The 16963-nt window shown below is 44.0% G+C and overlaps 14 non-coding genes across 14 annotated transcripts; 3 read left to right on the top strand and 11 right to left on the bottom strand.

The window, feature by feature from the left end:
* Positions 1–984: 984 nt before the first annotated feature.
* TRNAM-CAU (transfer RNA methionine (anticodon CAU)) lies at positions 985–1057 on the bottom strand. Its single transcript has one exon. It is a non-coding gene; the product is annotated as a tRNA-Met (tRNA).
* Positions 1058–2540: 1483 nt separating this feature from the next.
* On the bottom strand, positions 2541–2613 carry TRNAM-CAU (transfer RNA methionine (anticodon CAU)). Its single transcript has one exon. It is a non-coding gene; the product is annotated as a tRNA-Met (tRNA).
* A 1483-nt stretch (positions 2614–4096) lies between these two features.
* On the bottom strand, positions 4097–4169 carry TRNAM-CAU (transfer RNA methionine (anticodon CAU)). The gene has a single exon. It is a non-coding gene; the product is annotated as a tRNA-Met (tRNA).
* Positions 4170–5381: 1212 nt separating this feature from the next.
* TRNAA-CGC (transfer RNA alanine (anticodon CGC)) lies at positions 5382–5453 on the top strand. The gene has a single exon. It is a non-coding gene; the product is annotated as a tRNA-Ala (tRNA).
* Positions 5454–5652: 199 nt separating this feature from the next.
* On the bottom strand, positions 5653–5725 carry TRNAM-CAU (transfer RNA methionine (anticodon CAU)). Its single transcript has one exon. It is a non-coding gene; the product is annotated as a tRNA-Met (tRNA).
* A 1483-nt stretch (positions 5726–7208) lies between these two features.
* Positions 7209–7281, bottom strand: TRNAM-CAU (transfer RNA methionine (anticodon CAU)). The gene has a single exon. It is a non-coding gene; the product is annotated as a tRNA-Met (tRNA).
* A 1482-nt stretch (positions 7282–8763) lies between these two features.
* Positions 8764–8836, bottom strand: TRNAM-CAU (transfer RNA methionine (anticodon CAU)). Its single transcript has one exon. It is a non-coding gene; the product is annotated as a tRNA-Met (tRNA).
* A 1483-nt stretch (positions 8837–10319) lies between these two features.
* On the bottom strand, positions 10320–10392 carry TRNAM-CAU (transfer RNA methionine (anticodon CAU)). Its single transcript has one exon. It is a non-coding gene; the product is annotated as a tRNA-Met (tRNA).
* A 1483-nt stretch (positions 10393–11875) lies between these two features.
* On the bottom strand, positions 11876–11948 carry TRNAM-CAU (transfer RNA methionine (anticodon CAU)). Its single transcript has one exon. It is a non-coding gene; the product is annotated as a tRNA-Met (tRNA).
* Positions 11949–13160: 1212 nt separating this feature from the next.
* On the top strand, positions 13161–13232 carry TRNAA-CGC (transfer RNA alanine (anticodon CGC)). The gene has a single exon. It is a non-coding gene; the product is annotated as a tRNA-Ala (tRNA).
* A 199-nt stretch (positions 13233–13431) lies between these two features.
* On the bottom strand, positions 13432–13504 carry TRNAM-CAU (transfer RNA methionine (anticodon CAU)). The gene has a single exon. It is a non-coding gene; the product is annotated as a tRNA-Met (tRNA).
* A 1483-nt stretch (positions 13505–14987) lies between these two features.
* TRNAM-CAU (transfer RNA methionine (anticodon CAU)) lies at positions 14988–15060 on the bottom strand. Its single transcript has one exon. It is a non-coding gene; the product is annotated as a tRNA-Met (tRNA).
* Positions 15061–16272: 1212 nt separating this feature from the next.
* On the top strand, positions 16273–16344 carry TRNAA-CGC (transfer RNA alanine (anticodon CGC)). Its single transcript has one exon. It is a non-coding gene; the product is annotated as a tRNA-Ala (tRNA).
* A 199-nt stretch (positions 16345–16543) lies between these two features.
* TRNAM-CAU (transfer RNA methionine (anticodon CAU)) lies at positions 16544–16616 on the bottom strand. Its single transcript has one exon. It is a non-coding gene; the product is annotated as a tRNA-Met (tRNA).
* Positions 16617–16963: the final 347 nt, after the last annotated feature.

The raw sequence follows: 16963 nt of genomic DNA, 5'->3' as shown, positions 1-16963 counted from the left end.
GGGTTCTTCTTCTAAACCAAAGACTCTTTACAGTAGCTTTTAGAAAAACGGAATATTTTGTTTATCTCAATCACCTTCAATCTACAGATTTTTCCGTTCTCTTTCCTTTTGAAAATGCATCCAAAATGCACGTTCTTGATGCTGGGTGCTTAGTAATGACTCCCATAACTTTCTGTCATTTCTTTCATGGTTCCGCGCAGCCATCCATTTGCCACCAATGCTGCCCAAGGTCTTTGTATCAAAGTTCCTTTCCTTTCTGTAAAATTGAAATTTGGAGCACCCCTGCTTATCCCCAAGCCAAGACAGAACATGAACTTTGGTCTGAAATCCTCCTTTGGGGTGATAAGACGTACCTTACAGTGTGCTCTAAGAACTGGTGACTTTGAGAGGGAGCTGCAGGTAATGTTAATGATTTTCATCGATCTGCTCCTGATCCCCACCCCCACAACCTTTCTTGAGCGAGAGATAATTACAGCGCTGAAAGATACTTCAGCAACTCCTTCGATAGCTCAGTTGGTAGAGCGGAGGACTGTAGCATAAAGTCAGACATCCTTAGGTCGCTGGTTCAAATCAGGCTCGAAGGATTTTGTGCTTCGATTTCCATATCTTTCACTTTTATTCAAACAATACCTTCCATTGATTATGATCGAGACTTTGCAGTCCCTGGGTTTCAGGGATTCCTTGCATCCATCAAACAGCTCAAGTGCAAAAGTGGGGATGTAGCTCAGTGGTAGAGCGCATGTTTCGCATGTATGAGGTCCCGGGTTCAATCCCCGGCATCTCCAGGAGCCTCTGTTCCTTATCTTGGCTTTTTTCCAGAAGGCTAGCCTGCCATCATGCAGAAAGAAGAAGTTTGTCATGCAGTTGGGGTGAGAGCCCCACTTAAATAGTCAGACATTTGCTTTGGAAAAATCTTTGAACTAGGCATAGTTTGCGCATTTCAAGAAAATCGGAGAATTTTGCATTCCAAAAGAAGGAAATAAATGCCCTCTCTGAGGATCGAACTCAGGACCTTCAGATTATGAGACTGACGCGCTGCCTACTGCGCTAAGAAGGCTGTATATAGGCATTTGTACATAAGACCATGAAGATCATCCAGGTACAAGGCTGAAGGATTTTCCTGACTGACATTGTATACTGCAGAGTCGAATGGGGTGATGTGGCCGTCGGTTCAATGCAGGGTTTCCAATCATACAGTCAAATCTTGCAGAAGTGGGGATGTAGCTCAGTGGTAGAGCGCATGCTTTGCATGTATGAGGCCCCGGGTTCAATCCCCGGCATCTCCAGACTTTTGCCATGCTTACCTTGGATTTTGGGCAGAAAGCTAGGCTGGCATCATGATGAAGGAAGAGATATGTCCTCCAACCGGGAAGAGGACCCCGCTTAATCTGTCAGACGTTTGCCTTGAAAAATCCCATGAAATGGGGCTATCTCATTTTTGATGATTATAGATCAAAAGAATCCTACTTGTTGAAGACATCAAAGTGATGATTCATCTTGACAACCATAATGCTTTGATGATAGAAATCTGTCGCATCTCTCTTGATCATTGGTAAGGGTTCTTCTTCTAAACCAAAGACTCTTTACAGTAGCTTTTAGAAAAACTTAATATTTTGTTTATCTCAATCACCTTCAATCTACAGATTTTTTTCGTTCTCTTTCCTTTTGAAAATGCATCCAAAATGCACGTTCTTGATGCTGGGTGCTTAGTAATGACTCCCATAACTTTCTGTCATTTCTTTCATGGTTCCGCGCAGCCATCCATTTGCCACCAATGCTGCCCAAGGTCTTTGTATCAAAGTTCCTTTCCTTTCTGTAAAATTGAAATTTGGAGCACCCCTGCTTATCCCCAAGCCAAGACAGAACATGAACTTTGGTCTGAAATCCTCCTTTGGGGTGATAAGACGTACCTTACAGTGTGCTCTAAGAACTGGTGACTTTGAGAGGGAGCTGCAGGTAATGTTAATGATTTTCATCGATCTGCTCCTGATCCCCACCCCACAACCTTTCTTGAGCGAGAGATAATTACAGCGCTGAAAGATACTTCAGCCACTCCTTCGATAGCTCAGTTGGTAGAGCGGAGGACTGTAGCATAAAGTCAGACATCCTTAGGTCGCTGGTTCAAATCAGGCTCGAAGGATTTTGTGCTTCGATTTCCATATCTTTCACTTTTATTCAAACAATACCTTCCATTGATTATGATCGAGACTTTGCAGTCCCTGGGTTTCAGGGATTCCTTGCATCCATCAAACAGCTCAAGTGCAAAAGTGGGGATGTAGCTCAGTGGTAGAGCGCATGTTTCGCATGTATGAGGTCCCGGGTTCAATCCCCGGCATCTCCAGGAGCCTCTGTTCCTTATCTTGGCTTTTTTCCAGAAGGCTAGCCTGCCATCATGCAGAAAGAAGAAGTTTGTCATGCAGTTGGGGTGAGAGCCCCACTTAAATAGTCAGACATTTGCTTTGGAAAAATCTTTGAACTAGGCATAGTTTGCGCATTTCAAGAAAATCGGAGAATTTTGCATTCCAAAAGAAGGAAATAAATGCCCTCTCTGAGGATCGAACTCAGGACCTTCAGATTATGAGACTGACGCGCTGCCTACTGCGCTAAGAAGGCTGTATATAGGCATCTGTACATAAGACCATGAAGATCATCCAGGTACAAGGCTGAAGGATTTTCCTGACTGACATTGTATACTGCAGAGTCAAATGGGGTGATGTGGCCGTCGGTTCAATGCAGGGTTTCCAATCATACAGTCAAATCTTGCAGAAGTGGGGATGTAGCTCAGTGGTATAGCGCATGCTTTGCATGTATGAGGCCCCGGGTTCAATCCCCGGCATCTCCAGACTTTTGCCATGCTTACCTTGGATTTTGGGCAGAAAGCTAGGCTGGCATCATGATGAAGGAAGAGATATGTCCTCCAACCGGGATGAGGACCCCGCTTAATCTGTCAGACGTTTGCCTTGAAAAATCCCATGAAATGGGGCTATCTCATTTTTGATGATTATAGATCAAAAGAATCCTACTTGTTGAAGACATCAAAGTGATGATTCATCTTGACAACCATAATGCTTTGATGATAGAAATCTGTCGCATCTCTCTTGATCATTGGTAAGGGTTCTTCTTCTAAACCAAAGACTCTTTACAGTAGCTTTTAGAAAAACGGAATATTTTGTTTATCTCAATCACCTTCAATCTACAGATTTTTCCGTTCTCTTTCCTTTTGAAAATGCATCCAAAATGCACGTTCTTGATGCTGGGTGCTTAGTAATGACTCCCATAACTTTCTGTCATTTCTTTCATGGTTCCGCGCAGCCATCCATTTGCCACCAATGCTGCCCAAGGTCTTTGTATCAAAGTTCCTTTCCTTTCTGTAAAATTGAAATTTGGAGCACCCCTGCTTATCCCCAAGCCAAGACAGAACATGAACTTTGGTCTGAAATCCTCCTTTGGGGTGATAAGACGTACCTTACAGTGTGCTCTAAGAACTGGTGACTTTGAGAGGGAGCTGCAGGTAATGTTCATGATTTTCATCGATCTGCTCCTGATCCCCACCCCCACAACCTTTCTTGAGCGAGAGATAATTACAGCGCTGAAAGATACTTCAGCCACTCCTTCGATAGCTCAGTTGGTAGAGCGGAGGACTGTAGCATAAAGTCAGACATCCTTAGGTCGCTGGTTCAAATCTGGCTCGAAGGATTTTGTGCTTCGATTTCCATATCTTTCACTTTTATTCAAACAATACCTTCCATTGATTATGATCGAGACTTTGCAGTCCCTGGGTTTCAGGGATTCCTTGCATCCATCAAACAGCTCAAGTGCAAAAGTGGGGATGTAGCTCAGTGGTAGAGCGCATGTTTCGCATGTATGAGGTCCCGGGTTCAATCCCCGGCATCTCCAGGAGCCTCTGTTCCTTATCTTGGCTTTTTTCCAGAAGGCTAGCCTGCCATCATGCAGAAAGAAGAAGTTTGTCATGCAGTTGGGGTGAGAGCCCCACTTAAATAGTCAGACATTTGCTTTGGAAAAATCTTTGAACTAGGCATAGTTTGCGCATTTCAAGAAAATCGGAGAATTTTGCATTCCAAAAGAAGGAAATAAATGCCCTCTCTGAGGATCGAACTCAGGACCTTCAGATTATGAGACTGACGCGCTGCCTACTGCGCTAAGAAGGCTGTATATAGGCATTTGTACATAAGACCATGAAGATCATCCAGGTACAAGGCTGAAGGATTTTCCTGACTGACATTGTATACTGCAGAGTCGAATGGGGTGATGTGGCCGTCGGTTCAATGCAGGGTTTCCAATCATACAGTCAAATCTTGCAGAAGTGGGGATGTAGCTCAGTGGTAGAGCGCATGCTTTGCATGTATGAGGCCCCGGGTTCAATCCCTGGCATCTCCAGACTTTTGCCATGCTTACCTTGGATTTTGGGCAGAAAGCTAGGCTGGCATCATGATGAAGGAAGAGATATGTCCTCCAACCGGGAAGAGGACCCCGCTTAATCTGTCAGACGTTTGCCTTGAAAAGTCCCATGAAATGGGGCTATCTCATTTTTGATGATTATAGATCAAAAGAATCCTACTTGTTGAAGACATCAAAGTGATGATTCATCTTGACAACCATAATGCTTTGATGATAGAAATCTGTCGCATCTCTCTTGATCATTGGTAAGGGTTCTTCTTCTAAACCAAAGACTCTTTACAGTAGCTTTTAGAAAAACGGAATATTTTGTTTATCTCAATCACCTTCAATCTACAGATTTTTCCGTTCTCTTTCCTTTTGAAAATGCATCCAAAATGCACGTTCTTGATGCTGGGTGCTTAGTAATGACTCCCATAACTTTCTGTCATTTCATTCATGGTTCCGCGCAGCCATCCATTTGCCACCAATGCTGCCCAAGGTCTTTGTATCAAAGTTCCTTTCCTTTCTGTAAAATTGAAATTTGGAGCACCCCTGCTTATCCCCAAGCCAAGACAGAACATGAACTTTGGTCTGAAATCCTCCTTTGGGGTGATAAGACGTACCTTACAGTGTGCTCTAAGAACTGGTGACTTTGAGAGGGAGCTGCAGGTAATGTTCATGATTTTCATCGATCTGCTCCTGATCCCCACCCCCACAACCTTTCTTGAGCGAGAGATAATTACAGCGCTGAAAGATACTTCAGCAACTCCTTCGATAGCTCAGTTGGTAGAGCGGAGGACTGTAGCATAAAGTCAGACATCCTTAGGTCGCTGGTTCAAATCTGGCTCGAAGGATTTTGTGCTTCGATTTCCATATCTTTCACTTTTATTCAAACAATACCTTCCATTGATTATGATCGAGACTTTGCAGTCCCTGGGTTTCAGGGACTCCTTGCATCCATCAAACAGCTCGAGTGCAAAAGTGGGGATGTAGCTCAGTGGTAGAGCGCATGCTTCGCATGTATGAGGTCCCGGGTTCAATCCCCGGCATCTCCAGGAGCCTCTGTTCCTTATCTTGGCTTTTTTCCAGAAGGCTAGCCTGCCATCATGCAGAAAGAAGAAGTTTGTCATGCAGTTGGGGTGAGAGCCCCACTTAAATAGTCAGACATTTGCTTTGGAAAAATCTTTGAACTAGGCATAGTTTGCGCATTTCAAGAAAATCGGAGAATTTTGCATTCCAAAAGAAGGAAATAAATGCCCTCTCTGAGGATCGAACTCAGGACCTTCAGATTATGAGACTGACGCGCTGCCTACTGCGCTAAGAAGGCTGTATATAGGCATCTGTACATAAGACCATGAAGATCATCCAGGTACAAGGCTGAAGTTTTTTCCTGACTGACATTGTATACTGCAGAGTCAAATGGGGTGATGTGGCCGTCGGTTCAATGCAGGGTTTCCAATCATACAGTCAAATTTTGCAGAAGTGGGGATGTAGCTCAGTGGTAGAGCGCATGCTTTGCATGTATCAGGCCCCGGTTTCAATCCCTGGCATCTCCAGACTTTTGCCATGCTTACCTTGGATTTTGGGCAGAAAGCTAGGCTGGCATCATGATGAAGGAAGAGATATGTCCTCCAACAGGGATGAGGACCCCGCTTAATCTGTCAGACGTTTGCCTTGAAAAATCCCATGAAATGGGGCTATCTCATTTTTGATGATTATAGATCAAAAGAATCCTACTTGTTGAAGACATCAAAGTGATGATTCATCTTGACAACCATAATGCTTTGATGATAGAAATCTGTCGCATCTCTCTTGATCATTGGTAAGGGTTCTTCTTCTAAACCAAAGACTCTTTACAGTAGCTTTTAGAAAAACGGAATATTTTGTTTATCTCAATCACCTTCAATCTACAGATTTTTCCGTTCTCTTTCCTTTTGAAAATGCATCCAAAATGCACGTTCTTGATGCTGGGTGCTTAGTAATGACTCCCATAACTTTCTGTCATTTCTTTCATGGTTCCGCGCAGCCATCCATTTGCCACCAATGCTGCCCAAGGTCTTTGTATCAAAGTTCCTTTCCTTTCTGTAAAATTGAAATTTGGAGCACCCCTGCTTATCCCCAAGCCAAGACAGAACATGAACTTTGGTCTGAAATCCTCCTTTGGGGTGATAAGACGTACCTTACAGTGTGCTCTAAGAACTGGTGACTTTGAGAGGGAGCTGCAGGTAATGTTAATGATTTTCATCGATCTGCTCCTGATCCCCACCCCCACAACCTTTCTTGAGCGAGAGATAATTACAGCGCTGAAAGATACTTCAGCAACTCCTTCGATAGCTCAGTTGGTAGAGCGGAGGACTGTAGCATAAAGTCAGACATCCTTAGGTTGCTGGTTCAAATCAGGCTCGAAGGATTTTGTGCTTCGATTTCCATATCTTTCACTTTTATTCAAACAATACCTTCCATTGATTATGATCGAGACTTTGCAGTCCCTGGGTTTCAGGGATTCCTTGCATCCATCAAACAGCTCAAGTGCAAAAGTGGGGATGTAGCTCAGTGGTAGAGCGCATGTTTCGCATGTATGAGGTCCCGGGTTCAATCCCCGGCATCTCCAGGAGCCTCTGTTCCTTATCTTGGCTTTTTTCCAGAAGGCTAGCCTGCCATCATGCAGAAAGAAGAAGTTTGTCATGCAGTTGGGGTGAGAGCCCCACTTAAATAGTCAGACATTTGCTTTGGAAAAATCTTTGAACTAGGCATAGTTTGCGCATTTCAAGAAAATCGGAGAATTTTGCATTCCAAAAGAAGGAAATAAATGCCCTCTCTGAGGATCGAACTCAGGACCTTCAGATTATGAGACTGACGCGCTGCCTACTGCGCTAAGAAGGCTGTATATAGGCATTTGTACATAAGACCATGAAGATCATCCAGGTACAAGGCTGAAGGATTTTCCTGACTGACATTGTATACTGCAGAGTCGAATGGGGTGATGTGGCCGTCGGTTCAATGCAGGGTTTCCAATCATACAGTCAAATCTTGCAGAAGTGGGGATGTAGCTCAGTGGTAGAGCGCATGCTTTGCATGTATGAGGCCCCGGGTTCAATCCCCGGCATCTCCAGACTTTTGCCATGCTTACCATGGATTTTGGGCAGAAAGCTAGGCTGGCATCATGATGAAGGAAGAGATATGTCCTCCAACCGGGAAGAGGACCCCGCTTAATCTGTCAGACGTTTGCCTTGAAAAATCCCATGAAATGGGGCTATCTCATTTTTGATGATTATAGATCAAAAGAATCCTACTTGTTGAAGACATCAAAGTGATGATTCATCTTGACAACCATAATGCTTTGATGATAGAAATCTGTCGCATCTCTCTTGATCATTGGTAAGGGTTCTTCTTCTAAACCAAAGACTCTTTACAGTAGCTTTTAGAAAAACGGAATATTTTGTTTATCTCAATCACCTTCAATCTACAGATTTTTCCGTTCTCTTTCCTTTTGAAAATGCATCCAAAATGCACGTTCTTGATGCTGGGTGCTTAGTAATGACTCCCATAACTTTCTGTCATTTCTTTCATGGTTCCGCGCAGCCATCCATTTGCCACCAATGCTGCCCAAGGTCTTTGTATCAAAGTTCCTTTCCTTTCTGTAAAATTGAAATTTGGAGCACCCCTGCTTATCCCCAAGCCAAGACAGAACATGAACTTTGGTCTGAAATCCTCCTTTGGGGTGATAAGACGTACCTTACAGTGTGCTCTAAGAACTGGTGACTTTGAGAGGGAGCTGCAGGTAATGTTAATGATTTTCATCGATCTGCTCCTGATCCCCACCCCACAACCTTTCTTGAGCGAGAGATAATTACAGCGCTGAAAGATACTTCAGCCACTCCTTCGATAGCTCAGTTGGTAGAGCGGAGGACTGTAGCATAAAGTCAGACATCCTTAGGTCGCTGGTTCAAATCAGGCTCGAAGGATTTTGTGCTTCGATTTCCATATCTTTCACTTTTATTCAAACAATACCTTCCATTGATTATGATCGAGACTTTGCAGTCCCTGGGTTTCAGGGATTCCTTGCATCCATCAAACAGCTCAAGTGCAAAAGTGGGGATGTAGCTCAGTGGTAGAGCGCATGTTTCGCATGTATGAGGTCCCGGGTTCAATCCCCGGCATCTCCAGGAGCCTCTGTTCCTTATCTTGGCTTTTTTCCAGAAGGCTAGCCTGCCATCATGCAGAAAGAAGAAGTTTGTCATGCAGTTGGGGTGAGAGCCCCACTTAAATAGTCAGACATTTGCTTTGGAAAAATCTTTGAACTAGGCATAGTTTGCGCATTTCAAGAAAATCGGAGAATTTTGCATTCCAAAAGAAGGAAATAAATGCCCTCTCTGAGGATCGAACTCAGGACCTTCAGATTATGAGACTGACGCGCTGCCTACTGCGCTAAGAAGGCTGTATATAGGCATCTGTACATAAGACCATGAAGATCATCCAGGTACAAGGCTGAAGGATTTTCCTGACTGACATTGTATACTGCAGAGTCAAATGGGGTGATGTGGCCGTCGGTTCAATGCAGGGTTTCCAATCATACAGTCAAATCTTGCAGAAGTGGGGATGTAGCTCAGTGGTAGAGCGCATGCTTTGCATGTATGAGGCCCCGGGTTCAATCCCCGGCATCTCCAGACTTTTGCCATGCTTACCTTGGATTTTGGGCAGAAAGCTAGGCTGGCATCATGATGAAGGAAGAGATATGTCCTCCAACCGGGATGAGGACCCCGCTTAATCTGTCAGACGTTTGCCTTGAAAAATCCCATGAAATGGGGCTATCTCATTTTTGATGATTATAGATCAAAAGAATCCTACTTGTTGAAGACATCAAAGTGATGATTCATCTTGACAACCATAATGCTTTGATGATAGAAATCTGTCGCATCTCTCTTGATCATTGGTAAGGGTTCTTCTTCTAAACCAAAGACTCTTTACAGTAGCTTTTAGAAAAACGGAATATTTTGTTTATCTCAATCACCTTCAATCTACAGATTTTTCCGTTCTCTTTCCTTTTGAAAATGCATCCAAAATGCACGTTCTTGATGCTGGGTGCTTAGTAATGACTCCCATAACTTTCTGTCATTTCTTTCATGGTTCCGCGCAGCCATCCATTTGCCACCAATGCTGCCCAAGGTCTTTGTATCAAAGTTCCTTTCCTTTCTGTAAAATTGAAATTTGGAGCACCCCTGCTTATCCCCAAGCCAAGACAGAACATGAACTTTGGTCTGAAATCCTCCTTTGGGGTGATAAGACGTACCTTACAGTGTGCTCTAAGAACTGGTGACTTTGAGAGGGAGCTGCAGGTAATGTTAATGATTTTCATCGATCTGCTCCTGATCCCCACCCCCACAACCTTTCTTGAGCGAGAGATAATTACAGCGCTGAAAGATACTTCAGCAACTCCTTCGATAGCTCAGTTGGTAGAGCGGAGGACTGTAGCATAAAGTCAGACATCCTTAGGTCGCTGGTTCAAATCAGGCTCGAAGGATTTTGTGCTTCGATTTCCATATCTTTCACTTTTATTCAAACAATACCTTCCATTGATTATGATCGAGACTTTGCAGTCCCTGGGTTTCAGGGATTCCTTGCATCCATCAAACAGCTCAAGTGCAAAAGTGGGGATGTAGCTCAGTGGTAGAGCGCATGTTTCGCATGTATGAGGTCCCGGGTTCAATCCCCGGCATCTCCAGGAGCCTCTGTTCCTTATCTTGGCTTTTTTCCAGAAGGCTAGCCTGCCATCATGCAGAAAGAAGAAGTTTGTCATGCAGTTGGGGTGAGAGCCCCACTTAAATAGTCAGACATTTGCTTTGGAAAAATCTTTGAACTAGGCATAGTTTGCGCATTTCAAGAAAATCGGAGAATTTTGCATTCCAAAAGAAGGAAATAAATGCCCTCTCTGAGGATCGAACTCAGGACCTTCAGATTATGAGACTGACGCGCTGCCTACTGCGCTAAGAAGGCTGTATATAGGCATTTGTACATAAGACCATGAAGATCATCCAGGTACAAGGCTGAAGGATTTTCCTGACTGACATTGTATACTGCAGAGTCGAATGGGGTGATGTGGCCGTCGGTTCAATGCAGGGTTTCCAATCATACAGTCAAATCTTGCAGAAGTGGGGATGTAGCTCAGTGGTAGAGCGCATGCTTTGCATGTATGAGGCCCCGGGTTCAATCCCCGGCATCTCCAGACTTTTGCCATGCTTACCTTGGATTTTGGGCAGAAAGCTAGGCTGGCATCATGATGAAGGAAGAGATATGTCCTCCAACCGGGAAGAGGACCCCGCTTAATCTGTCAGACGTTTGCCTTGAAAAATCCCATGAAATGGGGCTATCTCATTTTTGATGATTATAGATCAAAAGAATCCTACTTGTTGAAGACATCAAAGTGATGATTCATCTTGACAACCATAATGCTTTGATGATAGAAATCTGTCGCATCTCTCTTGATCATTGGTAAGGGTTCTTCTTCTAAACCAAAGACTCTTTACAGTAGCTTTTAGAAAAACGGAATATTTTGTTTATCTCAATCACCTTCAATCTACAGATTTTTTTCGTTCTCTTTCCTTTTGAAAATGCATCCAAAATGCACGTTCTTGATGCTGGGTGCTTAGTAATGACTCCCATAACTTTCTGTCATTTCTTTCATGGTTCCGCGCAGCCATCCATTTGCCACCAATGCTGCCCAAGGTCTTTGTATCAAAGTTCCTTTCCTTTCTGTAAAATTGAAATTTGGAGCACCCCTGCTTATCCCCAAGCCAAGACAGAACATGAACTTTGGTCTGAAATCCTCCTTTGGGGTGATAAGACGTACCTTACAGTGTGCTCTAAGAACTGGTGACTTTGAGAGGGAGCTGCAGGTAATGTTAATGATTTTCATCGATCTGCTCCTGATCCCCACCCCACAACCTTTCTTGAGCGAGAGATAATTACAGCGCTGAAAGATACTTCAGCCACTCCTTCGATAGCTCAGTTGGTAGAGCGGAGGACTGTAGCATAAAGTCAGACATCCTTAGGTCGCTGGTTCAAATCAGGCTCGAAGGATTTTGTGCTTCGATTTCCATATCTTTCACTTTTATTCAAACAATACCTTCCATTGATTATGATCGAGACTTTGCAGTCCCTGGGTTTCAGGGATTCCTTGCATCCATCAAACAGCTCAAGTGCAAAAGTGGGGATGTAGCTCAGTGGTAGAGCGCATGTTTCGCATGTATGAGGTCCCGGGTTCAATCCCCGGCATCTCCAGGAGCCTCTGTTCCTTATCTTGGCTTTTTTCCAGAAGGCTAGCCTGCCATCATGCAGAAAGAAGAAGTTTGTCATGCAGTTGGGGTGAGAGCCCCACTTAAATAGTCAGACATTTGCTTTGGAAAAATCTTTGAACTAGGCATAGTTTGCGCATTTCAAGAAAATCGGAGAATTTTGCATTCCAAAAGAAGGAAATAAATGCCCTCTCTGAGGATCGAACTCAGGACCTTCAGATTATGAGACTGACGCGCTGCCTACTGCGCTAAGAAGGCTGTATATAGGCATTTGTACATAAGACCATGAAGATCATCCAGGTACAAGGCTGAAGGATTTTCCTGACTGACATTGTATACTGCAGAGTCGAATGGGGTGATGTGGCCGTCGGTTCAATGCAGGGTTTCCAATCATACAGTCAAATCTTGCAGAAGTGGGGATGTAGCTCAGTGGTAGAGCGCATGCTTTGCATGTATGAGGCCCCGGGTTCAATCCCCGGCATCTCCAGACTTTTGCCATGCTTACCTTGGATTTTGGGCAGAAAGCTAGGCTGGCATCATGATGAAGGAAGAGATATGTCCTCCAACCGGGATGAGGACCCCGCTTAATCTGTCAGACGTTTGCCTTGAAAAATCCCATGAAATGGGGCTATCTCATTTTTGATGATTATAGATCAAAAGAATCCTACTTGTTGAAGACATCAAAGTGATGATTCATCTTGACAACCATAATGCTTTGATGATAGAAATCTGTCGCATCTCTCTTGATCATTGGTAAGGGTTCTTCTTCTAAACCAAAGACTCTTTACAGTAGCTTTTAGAAAAACGGAATATTTTGTTTATCTCAATCACCTTCAATCTACAGATTTTTCCGTTCTCTTTCCTTTTGAAAATGCATCCAAAATGCACGTTCTTGATGCTGGGTGCTTAGTAATGACTCCCATAACTTTCTGTCATTTCATTCATGGTTCCGCGCAGCCATCCATTTGCCACCAATGCTGCCCAAGGTCTTTGTATCAAAGTTCCTTTCCTTTCTGTAAAATTGAAATTTGGAGCACCCCTGCTTATCCCCAAGCCAAGACAGAACATGAACTTTGGTCTGAAATCCTCCTTTGGGGTGATAAGACGTACCTTACAGTGTGCTCTAAGAACTGGTGACTTTGAGAGGGAGCTGCAGGTAATGTTCATGATTTTCATCGATCTGCTCCTGATCCCCACCCCCACAACCTTTCTTGAGCGAGAGATAATTACAGCGCTGAAAGATACTTCAGCAACTCCTTCGATAGCTCAGTTGGTAGAGCGGAGGACTGTAGCATAAAGTCAGACATCCTTAGGTCGCTGGTTCAAATCTGGCTCGAAGGATTTTGTGCTTCGATTTCCATATCTTTCACTTTTATTCAAACAATACCTTCCATTGATTATGATCGAGACTTTGCAGTCCCTGGGTTTCAGGGACTCCTTGCATCCATCAAACAGCTCGAGTGCAAAAGTGGGGATGTAGCTCAGTGGTAGAGCGCATGCTTCGCATGTATGAGGTCCCGGGTTCAATCCCCGGCATCTCCAGGAGCCTCTGTTCCTTATCTTGGCTTTTTTCCAGAAGGCTAGCCTGCCATCATGCAGAAAGAAGAAGTTTGTCATGCAGTTGGGGTGAGAGCCCCACTTAAATAGTCAGACATTTGCTTTGGAAAAATCTTTGAACTAGGCATAGTTTGCGCATTTCAAGAAAATCGGAGAATTTTGCATTCCAAAAGAAGGAAATAAATGCCCTCTCTGAGGATCGAACTCAGGACCTTCAGATTATGAGACTGACGCGCTGCCTACTGCGCTAAGAAGGCTGTATATAGGCATCTGTACATAAGACCATGAAGATCATCCAGGTACAAGGCTGAAGTTTTTTCCTGACTGACATTGTATACTGCAGAGTCAAATGGGGTGATGTGGCCGTCGGTTCAATGCAGGGTTTCCAATCATACAGTCAAATTTTGCAGAAGTGGGGATGTAGCTCAGTGGTAGAGCGCATGCTTTGCATGTATCAGGCCCCGGTTTCAATCCCTGGCATCTCCAGACTTTTGCCATGCTTACCTTGGATTTTGGGCAGAAAGCTAGGCTGGCATCATGATGAAGGAAGAGATATGTCCTCCAACAGGGATGAGGACCCCGCTTAATCTGTCAGACGTTTGCCTTGAAAAATCCCATGAAATGGGGCTATCTCATTTTTGATGATTATAGATCAAAAGAATCCTACTTGTTGAAGACATCAAAGTGATGATTCATCTTGACAACCATAATGCTTTGATGATAGAAATCTGTCGCATCTCTCTTGATCATTGGTAAGGGTTCTTCTTCTAAACCAAAGACTCTTTACAGTAGCTTTTAGAAAAACGGAATATTTTGTTTATCTCAATCACCTTCAATCTACAGATTTTTCCGTTCTCTTTCCTTTTGAAAATGCATCCAAAATGCACGTTCTTGATGCTGGGTGCTTAGTAATGACTCCCATAACTTTCTGTCATTTCTTTCATGGTTCCGCGCAGCCATCCATTTGCCACCAATGCTGCCCAAGGTCTTTGTATCAAAGTTCCTTTCCTTTCTGTAAAATTGAAATTTGGAGCACCCCTGCTTATCCCCAAGCCAAGACAGAACATGAACTTTGGTCTGAAATCCTCCTTTGGGGTGATAAGACGTACCTTACAGTGTGCTCTAAGAACTGGTGACTTTGAGAGGGAGCTGCAGGTAATGTTCATGATTTTCATCGATCTGCTCCTGATCCCCACCCCCACAACCTTTCTTGAGCGAGAGATAATTACAGCGCTGAAAGATACTTCAGCCACTCCTTCGATAGCTCAGTTGGTAGAGCGGAGGACTGTAGCATAAAGTCAGACATCCTTAGGTCGCTGGTTCAAATCTGGCTCGAAGGATTTTGTGCTTCGATTTCCATATCTTTCACTTTTATTCAAACAATACCTTCCATTGATTATGATCGAGACTTTGCAGTCCCTGGGTTTCAGGGATTCCTTGCATCCATCAAACAGCTCAAGTGCAAAAGTGGGGATGTAGCTCAGTGGTAGAGCGCATGTTTCGCATGTATGAGGTCCCGGGTTCAATCCCCGGCATCTCCAGGAGCCTCTGTTCCTTATCTTGGCTTTTTTCCAGAAGGCTAGCCTGCCATCATGCAGAAAGAAGAAGTTTGTCATGCAGTTGGGGTGAGAGCCCCACTTAAATAGTCAGACATTTGCTTTGGAAAAATCTTTGAACTAGGCATAGTTTGCGCATTTCAAGAAAATCGGAGAATTTTGCATTCCAAAAGAAGGAAATAAATGCCCTCTCTGAGGATCGAACTCAGGACCTTCAGATTATGAGACTGACGCGCTGCCTACTGCGCTAAGAAGGCTGTATATAGGCATTTGTACATAAGACCATGAAGATCATCCAGGTACAAGGCTGAAGGATTTTCCTGACTGACATTGTATACTGCAGAGTCGAATGGGGTGATGTGGCCGTCGGTTCAATGCAGGGTTTCCAATCATACAGTCAAATCTTGCAGAAGTGGGGATGTAGCTCAGTGGTAGAGCGCATGCTTTGCATGTATGAGGCCCCGGGTTCAATCCCCGGCATCTCCAGACTTTTGCCATGCTTACCTTGGATTTTGGGCAGAAAGCTAGGCTGGCATCATGATGAAGGAAGAGATATGTCCTCCAACCGGGATGAGGACCCCGCTTAATCTGTCAGACGTTTGCCTTGAAAAATCCCATGAAATGGGGCTATCTCATTTTTGATGATTATAGATCAAAAGAATCCTACTTGTTGAAGACATCAAAGTGATGATTCATCTTGACAACCATAATGCTTTGATGATAGAAATCTGTCGCATCTCTCTTGATCATTGGTAAGGGTTCTTCTTCTAAACCAAAGACTCTTTACAGTAGCTTTTAGAAAAACGGAATATTTTGTTTATCTCAATCACCTTCAATCTACAGATTTTTCCGTTCTCTTTCCTTTTGAAAATGCATCCAAAATGCACGTTCTTGATGCTGGGTGCTTAGTAATGACTCCCATAACTTTCTGTCATTTCATTCATGGTTCCGCGCAGCCATCCATTTGCCACCAATGCTGCCCAAGGTCTTTGTATCAAAGTTCCTTTCCTTTCTGTAAAATTGAAATTTGGAGCACCCCTGCTTATCCCCAAGCCAAGACAGAACATGAACTTTGGTCTGAAATCCTCCTTTGGGGTGATAAGACGTACCTTACAGTGTGCTCTAAGAACTGGTGACTTTGAGAGGGAGCTGCAGGTAATGTTCATGATTTTCATCGATCTGCTCCTGATCCCCACCCCCACAACCTTTCTTGAGCGAGAGATAATTACAGCGCTGAAAGATACTTCAGCAACTCCTTCGATAGCTCAGTTGGTAGAGCGGAGGACTGTAGCATAAAGTCAGACATCCTTAGGTCGCTGGTTCAAATCTGGCTCGAAGGATTTTGTGCTTCGATTTCCATATCTTTCACTTTTATTCAAACAATACCTTCCATTGATTATGATCGAGACTTTGCAGTCCCTGGGTTTCAGGGACTCCTTGCATCCATCAAACAGCTCGAGTGCAAAAGTGGGGATGTAGCTCAGTGGTAGAGCGCATGCTTCGCATGTATGAGGTCCCGGGTTCAATCCCCGGCATCTCCAGGAGCCTCTGTTCCTTATCTTGGCTTTTTTCCAGAAGGCTAGCCTGCCATCATGCAGAAAGAAGAAGTTTGTCATGCAGTTGGGGTGAGAGCCCCACTTAAATAGTCAGACATTTGCTTTGGAAAAATCTTTGAACTAGGCATAGTTTGCGCATTTCAAGAAAATCGGAGAATTTTGCATTCCAAAAGAAGGAAATAAATGCCCTCTCTGAGGATCGAACTCAGGACCTTCAGATTATGAGACTGACGCGCTGCCTACTGCGCTAAGAAGGCTGTATATAGGCATCTGTACATAAGACCATGAAGATCATCCAGGTACAAGGCTGAAGTTTTTTCCTGACTGACATTGTATACTGCAGAGTCAAATGGGGTGATGTGGCCGTCGGTTCAATGCAGGGTTTCCAATCATACAGTCAAATTTTGCAGAAGTGGGGATGTAGCTCAGTGGTAGAGCGCATGCTTTGCATGTATCAGGCCCCGGTTTCAATCCCTGGCATCTCCAGACTTTTGCCATGCTTACCTTGGATTTTGGGCAGAAAGCTAGGCTGGCATCATGATGAAGGAAGAGATATGTCCTCCAACAGGGATGAGGACCCCGCTTAATCTGTCAGACGTTTGCC

Source organism: Triturus cristatus, chromosome 4_1 (assembly GCF_964204655.1).
Source record: "Triturus cristatus chromosome 4_1, aTriCri1.1, whole genome shotgun sequence".
NCBI lineage: Eukaryota > Metazoa > Chordata > Amphibia > Caudata > Salamandridae > Triturus > Triturus cristatus.
The sequence above is the reverse complement of the archived record's forward strand: the minus strand, read 5'-3'. Positions and strand labels throughout refer to the sequence as shown.